The sequence below is a fragment of the Meriones unguiculatus genome, chromosome 15 (assembly GCF_030254825.1).
Source record: "Meriones unguiculatus strain TT.TT164.6M chromosome 15, Bangor_MerUng_6.1, whole genome shotgun sequence".
Classification (NCBI taxonomy): domain Eukaryota; kingdom Metazoa; phylum Chordata; class Mammalia; order Rodentia; family Muridae; genus Meriones; species Meriones unguiculatus.
This window is the reverse complement of record NC_083362.1, coordinates 39,304,868-39,313,977: the sequence shown is the minus strand read 5'-3', so window position 1 is coordinate 39,313,977 and position 9,110 is coordinate 39,304,868.

Here is a 9,110-nt window from a genome sequence, read left to right as displayed (position 1 = left end):
TAAGTCACAAAGATAGACATTACCTGAGGGTAAACGGTTGGAAGACAGCTTTTCAAAGCAAATGGACCCAAGAAGCAAGCAATCAGGAGTAGCCATTCTAATATCTGATAAAATAGACTTTGAACAAAAATTAATCAAAAGTGGGGAAGGACACTCCATACTCATCAAGGGAGAATTACACTAGGAAGACATCACAATCCTGAACATCTATGCCCCAAATGCAAGGGCACCCACATTTGTAAAAGAAACATTGATCAAATTAAACCACACATAGATCCCTACACATTAATAGTGGGAAACTTCAACACCCCACTCTCAACAAAGGACAGGTCAACAAAACAGAAATTAAACAAAGAAACAGTGTCTCTAACAAAGGTCATGAATCAAATGGACCTAACATTTACAGAACCTTACACCCAAACACAAAAGAATTTAACTTCTTTTCAGCACTTTATGGAACCTTCTCCCAAATAGCCCATTTAGTGGGTCACAAAGGGAGCCTCAACAGATACAAGACTGAAATAATTCCTTGTACCTTATCTGATCACCATGGAATAAAGCTTTACCTCAACAACAACAGAAATAGCAAAAAGCCTACACACACATGGATATTGAACAACTTGCTACTAAATGACAGCTGGGTCAGGGAAGAAATAAAGAAAAAAATTAAAGTCTTCCTAGAACTCAGTGAAAATAAAGGCACAACATACCCAAACTTGTGGGACACAATGAAAGCAGTGCTAAGAGGAAAGTTCATAGCACTAAGTGCCTTCAAGAAGAAATTTGAGACAGCTCATTCAAGCAACTTAATGGCTCACCTGAAAACCCTAGAAAAAGAAGAAGCAGACACACCAAAAAGGAGCAGACGGCTGGAAATAACCATACTCAGGGCTGAAATTAATCAATTAGAAACAAATAAAACAATTTAAAGAATCAATGAAACCAAGAGCTGGTTCTTTGAGAAAATCAACAAGATAGACAAACCCTTAGCCAAGCTAAATAAAAGGCAGAGAAACACCATCAAAATCAAGAAAATCAGAAATGGAAATGGGGACATAACTACAGACACTAAGGAAATCCAAAAAATATTTAGGACTTACTTCAAAAGGCTATATGCCACAAAATTTGCAAATGTAAATGAAATAGACAGTTTTCTTGATATATTCCACTTACCAAAACTGAATCAAGACCAGGTAAATCAATTAAATAGGCTATATCCCCAAAGGAAATATAAGCAGTCATCGAAAGTCTCTCATCCAAAAAAGGGCCAGGAACCAGATGGTTTCAGGGCAGAATTCTACCAGACCTTCAAAGAAGGGCTAACTCCAATTCTCTTCAAACTATTCCACAAAATAGAAACAGAAGGAACACTACCAAAACATTCTATGAAGCCACAGTCACCTTGGTACCTAAACCTCACAAAGAACCAACAAAGAAAGAGAATTTCAGGCCAATATCCCTTATGAACATTGATGTAAAAATACTTAACAAAATACTCACAAACAGAATACAAGAACGCATCAAAGATATTATCCACTATGACCAAGTAGGCTTCATCCCAGGTATGCAGGGATGGTTCAATATACGGAAATCCATCAATGTGATCCACCATATTAACAAACTGCAAGAAAAAAAAACAAAAAACATGATAATCTCCTTAGAAGCTGAACAAGCTGTACTATAGAGCAACAGTAACAAAAACTACATGGTACTGGCATAGAAACAGGACTGTGGATCAATGGAACTGAACAGAAGACCCAGAAATAAACCCACACACTTATGGACACCTGATCTTTGACAAAGATGCCAAAACCATACAATGGAAAAAAGATAACATCTTCAACAAATAGTGCTGGGGTAACTGGATATCTACATGTAGAAAAATGCAAATAGATCCATACTTATCACCCTGCACAAAACTGAAGTCCAAGTGGATCAAAAACCTCAACATAAAACCTGACACATTAAATCGGTTAGAAGAAAAAGTGGAGAAGACCCTAGAACTCATTGGTACAGGAGACAACTTCCTGAACAGAACACCAACAGTCCAGGCTCTAAAAGAGTAACAATCAATACATGGGAGCTTATGAAACTGAAAAGCTTCTGTAAAGCAAAGGACACTGTCATAAAAACAAAACTACTGCATAGAGATTGGGAAAGAATCTTCACCAACCCTTTATCTGACAGAGGACCAACATCCAGTATATATAAAGAACAAAAGAAGCTGAAAAACAGCAAACCATGTAATCCAATTAAAAAATGGGGAACAGAGCTAAACAGAATTCTGGATAGAGGAACATCGAATGGAAGAGAAACACTTAAAGAAATGCTCAACTTCATTGGCCATCAGGAAAATGCAAATAAAAACAACCATGAGGTTTTGCCTTATACCCATCAGAATGGACAAGATGAAAATCTCAAGTGACAACACATGCTGAAGAGGCTGTGGAGAAAGGGGAACCCTCCTCCACTGCTGGTGGGAATGTAAACTTGTACAACCACTCTGGAAAGCAATCTGGTGCTTTCTCAGACAACTAGGAATAGTACTTCCTCAAGATCCAGCCATACCACTCCTAGGCATATATCCAAAAGAGGCTCAAGTACACAATAAGGACATTTGCTCAACCATGTTTGTAGCAGCTTTATTTGTAATAGCCAGAACCTGGAAACAACCCAGTTGTCCATCAGTGGAGGAATGGATGCAGAAATTGTGGTACATCTACACAATGGAATATTACTCAGCAATGAAAAATAAGGAAATCATGAAATTTGTAGATAAATGGTGGGACCTGGAAAGGATCATCCTGAGTGAGCTGTCCCAGAAGCAGAAAGACACACAGAGTATATACTCACTACTATAAACATGTAATATAGGATAAACCTACTGAAATCTGTACATCCAAAGAAACTAAACAGGAGTGAGGACACTGACTAAATTGCTCAATCCCCATCCTGAAAAGCAAAGAGGAAGGATATCAGAAGAGGAAGAAAACAGGAAACAAGCTAGAAACCTGCCACAGAGGGCCCCTGAAAGGCTCTGCCCTGCAGAGTATCAAAACAGATGCTGAGATTTATGGCCAACTGTTGGGCAATGTTCATGGAATGTTATGTAAGAAGTGGGAAATAGTAAGATCTGGAGAGGACAGAAACTCTACATGGAGAGCAAAAGAACCAGAAATTTGAACACAGGTGTCTTCCCAGAGACTCATACTCCAACCAACTATGAGTCATGGATATAACCTAGAATCCCTGCACAGATGTAGCCCATGGCAGTTTAGTGTCCAAGTGGGTTACATAGTAATGGGAAGAGGGACTGCCTTTGATATAATCTGATTGGCCTGCTCTTTGATCACCTCCCCCTGAGGAGGGGAGCAGCCTTACCAGGACACAGAAGATGACAATGCAGCCACTCCTGATGAGATCTTATAGACTAAAATGTGAAGGAAAGAGAGGAGGACCTCCCCTATCAGTTGACTTTGGAGGGGCATGCATGAAGAAGGGGGTTTGGAGGTAGGATCCAGAGGGGGGAGGGGGGCTTATGGGGGTTACAAAGTGAATAAAGTGTAATTAATAAAAATAAATAAACTTCTAAAAAAAGAAATGGATAATTTTCTAGATAGAATCCATCTAACAAAATTAAGTCAAGATCAAGTAGAAAAATTGAATAGTCATATATCCCCCAAGGAAATATAGGGAGATCTTGTATTTGGTTGGCAAGTATTTTCTTGTAAATGTAGACTGCCTTCATCAACAATCTCCCTTCCAAAAAAAGCACTGGACCAGATGGATTCAGTGCAGAATTCTACCAGACCTTCAAAGAAATCCTAACTCCAATTCTCTCAAAATTATTCCACAAAATAGAAACAGAAGGAACATTACCAAACTCATTCTATGAAGCTACAGTCATTTCTAAACCACACAAAGATCCAACAAAAAAAGAGAACTTCACAACAATCTCTCTTATGAACATTGATGCAAAAATACTCAAAAATTTTTGCAAACCGAATCCAATAACACATCAAAGATAGCATCCACCATGACCAAGTAGGCTTCTTCCCAGGCATGCAAGGGTGGTTCAACATACAGAAATCCATCAATGTAATCCACCACTTAAACTAGCTGAATGAGAAAAGCCACATGATAACCTCCTTAGATGCCAAAAAAGCATTTGACAAAGTCCAACACCCATTCATGTTTAAAGTCTTGGAGCGATCAGGGATACAAGGAACATAACTAAACATAGTAAAGGCAATATAAAGCGGGCCAATAACCAACATCAAACCCAATGGAGAGAAACTTAAATCAATCCCACTGAAATCAGGGACAAGACAAGGCTGACCACTTTCTCCATATTTATTCAACATAGTACTTGAAATCCTAGCTAAAGCAATAAGACAACTAAAGGATTTGTATCAAGGGGATACAAATCGGAAAGGAAGAGGTCAAAGTGTCACTATTCACAGATGATATTATAGTCTACATGAATGACCCCAAAAATTCAACCAGAGAATTCCTTCAGCTGTTAAACACCTTCAGCAAAGTGGCAGGATACAAAATCAACTCAATAAAATCAGAAGCCCTCCTATATACCAAAGACAAAAGGGCTGAGAAAAAAATCAGGGAAACAACACCCTTCACAATAGCCACTAACAACATAAAAGACTCTAACCAAGCAGGTAAAAGAACTATTTGAAAACAAAACAAAACAAAACAAAACAAAACAAAAAAAAAAAACAACTTTAAGTCTCTGAAGAAAGAAATTGAAGAAGATATCAGAAGATGGAAAGATCTCCCATGCTCATGGATTGGTAGGATTAACATTGTGAAAATGGCCATACTGCCAAAAGCAATCTACTGATTCAATGCAATTCCCATCAAAATACTAACTCAGTTTTTTACAGACCTTGAAAAAAAGATTCTCAACTTCATATGGAGAAACAAAAAACCCAGAATCTCCAAAACAATACTGTACAACAACAGATCATCTGGAGGTATCTCCATCTCCGAACTCAAGCTGTACTACAGAGCAATAGTAATAAAAACTGCATGGTATTGCCATAGAAACAGAAAGGAGGATCAATGGAACTGAAGAGAAGACCCAGAAATAAACCCACACTCCTATGAACACTTGATTTTTGACAAAGAAGCCAAAACCATTTAATGGAAAAAAAGACAGCATCTTCAACAGATGATGCTGGTCCAACTGGATGTCTACATGATGAAAAATGAAAATAGATCCATATTTATTACCCTGCACAAAGCTAAAGTCCAAGTGGATCAAAATCCTCAACATAAAACCAGATAGTCTAAATCAGTTAGAAGAAAACGTGGGGAACAGCCTAGAACTCATTGGCACAGGAAACAACTTCCTGAACAGAACAACAGCACAGGCTCTAAGAGCAACAATCAATAAATGGGACCTCATGAAACTGAAAAGGTTCTGTAAAACAAAAGACACTGTTGTCAGAACAAAACGACAGCCTACAGACTGGGAAAGGATCTTCACCAACCCTACATCTGACAGAGGGCTAATATCCAGTATATATAAAGGATGCAAGAAGTTAAAAATGCAACAAATCAAGTAATCCAATTAAAAAATGGGGTACAAAGCTAAACAGAAAACTCTCTAGATGATTGTAGAATGGCAGAGAAACACTTAAAGAAATGCTCAAACTCATTAGTCATAAAGGAAATGCAAATCAATATGACTCGGAGATTTCACCTTATACCCATCAGAATGGCTAAGAATAAAAACTCAAGTGACAACACATGCTGGAGAGGCTGTGGAGAAAGGGGAACCCTACTACATTGCTGGCGGGAATGCAAACTTGTACAACAACTTTGGAAATCAATATGGCGCTTTCTCAGACAAATACAAATAGTGATTCCTCAAGATACAGCTATACCACTCCTAGGCATATATCCAAAAGATGCTCAAGTACACAACAAGGACATTTGCTCAACCATGTTTGTAGCAGCTTATTCGTAATAGCCAGAACCTGGAAACAACCCAGATGTCCCTCAGTTTAGTAGTGGATACCGAAATTGTGGTACTTTTACACAATGGAATACTACCCAGAAATTAAAATCAAGGAAATCATGAAATTTGTAAGCAAATGGTGGGACCTAGTATCGATCATCCTGAGTGAGGTATCCCAAAACCCAAAAGACACACATGGTATATACTCACATACATAGACCTATAAGATAGGATAAATATACTGAAATCTATACACCTAAAGAAGATAAACAAGAAAGAAGACTCTGGGTAAGATGACCAATCCTCACTTAGAAAGAGAAATGTGATGGACATTGGATGTAGGAGAAAACAAGTAACAGGACAGGAGCTTACAACACAGGGCCTCTGAAAGACTCTACCTAACAGTGTATTGAAACAGATATTAAGACTCATTACCACACCTTCGAAAGAGTACTGGGAATCTTATTAAAGAAGAAAGAGTTTGTAAGACCTGGAGAGTATGGGGGCGATACAAGGACAGAATATGTCAGGGCACAGACGTCTTTCATGAGACTGTTTCTCCAACCAAGGACCATGTATGGATATAACCTAGAACCCCTGCTTGGATATAGCCCATGGTAACTCAGTGTCCAAATGGGTTCTCTAATAAGGGGAACAGGGACTATTCCTGACATGAACGCAATGGTGAGCTCTTCGACCCCCCCAACCCCCTAAGGGAGAATCAGCCTTGCTAGGCCACAGAAGAGGACATTGCAGCCAGTCCTGAAGAGACTTGATAAGCTAGGGTCATATGGAAGGGGGCGAGAGCCTCCCTTATTAGTGGACCTGGAAAGGGGCAGGGAAAAGATGAGGGAGGGAGTGTGGGTTTGGGAGAGAAGGAGGGAGGGCACTATGGCTTGGATACAAAGTAAATAACCTGTGATTAATATAAAAAATAAATAAATTAAAAAAATTTTTTGAACTTTCTGTATCAGCTTTTTGACTGATGGGATTTTATCTGTGGACTAGCATGACAAAAGTCAGAATTTGCCATAATCTGTTTTTATCTTCCTCTACTTCTTTATGGATGGCTATAATCTGTCAACCCCTGCACAGATAAACCCCATAGCAGTTCAGTGTCCAAGTGAGTTCCATAGTAATGGGAAGAGGGACTGCCTCTGACATAAACTGATTGGCCTGCTCTTTGATCACCTCCCCCTGAGGGGGGAGCAGACTTACCAGGCCACAGAAAATGACAATGCAGCCACTTCCGATGAGATTTGATAGACTAAGATCAGAAGGAAGGAGAGGGGGACCTCCTCTATCAGTGGACTTGGGGAGGGGCATGTGTGAAGAAGAGGGAGGGAAGGTGGGATTAGGAGGGGAGGAGGAAGGGGTTTATGGGGAGATACAAAGTGAATAAAGTGTAACTAATAAAAGTTAAAATATATATATATATGCGTATTTCCTAGTAGAATAAACAATAAGAGAGAACAGTGACAAGTTGTTGTAGTTGATAAACATAAACAGAACAAATTCCATCTACAAATATTATCCATTTTGTGTAATCAGGAAAATGCATATGCACTTTTGGGTGTGGGAAATTATGTTGCTGTTTAATTGTGACAATTTGAAATTGTTGATTAACTTATGTTATAAAATAAAAATAAATTGGGTTGAGAGAAAAAAAAGAATTTGAGTTTGAGGAAAATGTCTCATGAAAATGTAATTGAATTTAAGTTAATTATTCAAAATATATGACCCCAAATATGTAAATATGTATCTCTTAAAGTATCCTGAGCCTTTTAGATGAACATATAAAATTTCAGCATATAAGAAAGTCTTATTTAATGCATTTTCAAGTCACATAATTTGTGGTATTAACTGTTAAAACCAATATGTTTTTAAATGATTCAATTGTTCTGGTCATCTTTTTTTTTAAGGTTTTAACAAAAACAGCAATTTGCAGTAGTGAAGGATTTTGCAGTGTTATGTTCTTCAGCTGATAGTCATGGGGATTCATTGCCTCTGGGTCTAACCATCAAAACAAAGATAATTACAGCAGGAATTATATTGTGGACCATCTCATGATGGAGAAGATACTAAGAACATAGCAAGCTAGTGGGAAATAGTTTTCCACACACACAGTCCAGTGACTTGCTTCTTCTAAATGGGCTTCATAAGCTACTTCCTACCATCATGCTGTAAAGCAATCACATTAGAAATCCATGGGTAATGTAATATATGGATTAAGCCAGATGGTAGGTATATTATAAGTCATTATCTTCCTCTACCAGCCTGAGAAGCAGGCCTTCAGTACATGATCGTTTGCTGGATATTTCCTACCAAATGCAATTCTTTCATTCCTGAATTTTCATTGTGAGGATAATTGATACTTTATGTATATCTGTGAATGACATTTGGATTAAGAAAAAAAATGTACTTTATGTTATTAACCCAAAGCTGAAAGTTAAACGTTGTCTCAGACAACTCAAAACAAGTGGAGAGCCATGTTTATTTATTTATTTATTTATTTATTTATTTATTCTTGTTTTTGCAAATTTCCATTCATAACAAAATCTTACTTAAGAGCTACTAAAAATAACAACAGTTTACAGTGAAATTTTCCAGAGACAAAATTAGTCAAGCCAGTGAACACAATTAAATGAGACAGCTTAATAAAATCTCCATAAATATTTTATTTAGCCCATTAGCAATTTTTACTTCTTCTAACGAAAAACAATACTCTTCTCATTCTTAACACACAGTTAATTAACCTAATATAATGTAATCTTGATTAAAGTATTTTCCTAAGACATATCTGCACACAGCATCAGAGAAAGTTGGATTTTTCAGATTCCACTTGTTCAGGAACTCACAAAGGGCTTTAGAGAATGGCAATTAGGAATATAGATTCTGAATATAGACAGTTTATTTGAATAATAAATCTGTATTTCATCAGATTCCTGCCTGTAGGTAAGTTATATTACCGTTTATATGTGATTTTTTTTCCATTTGAAAAAAAAAAGCAGATTATAGTAAATACCTAACCAATAAAATTATACTAAAACTTAGTGGAGATAATATTTGTAAAATTAAGCTTTTGGTATTAAAAATTTATGTCAACCTTTATTTATAATATTTGAAAAAG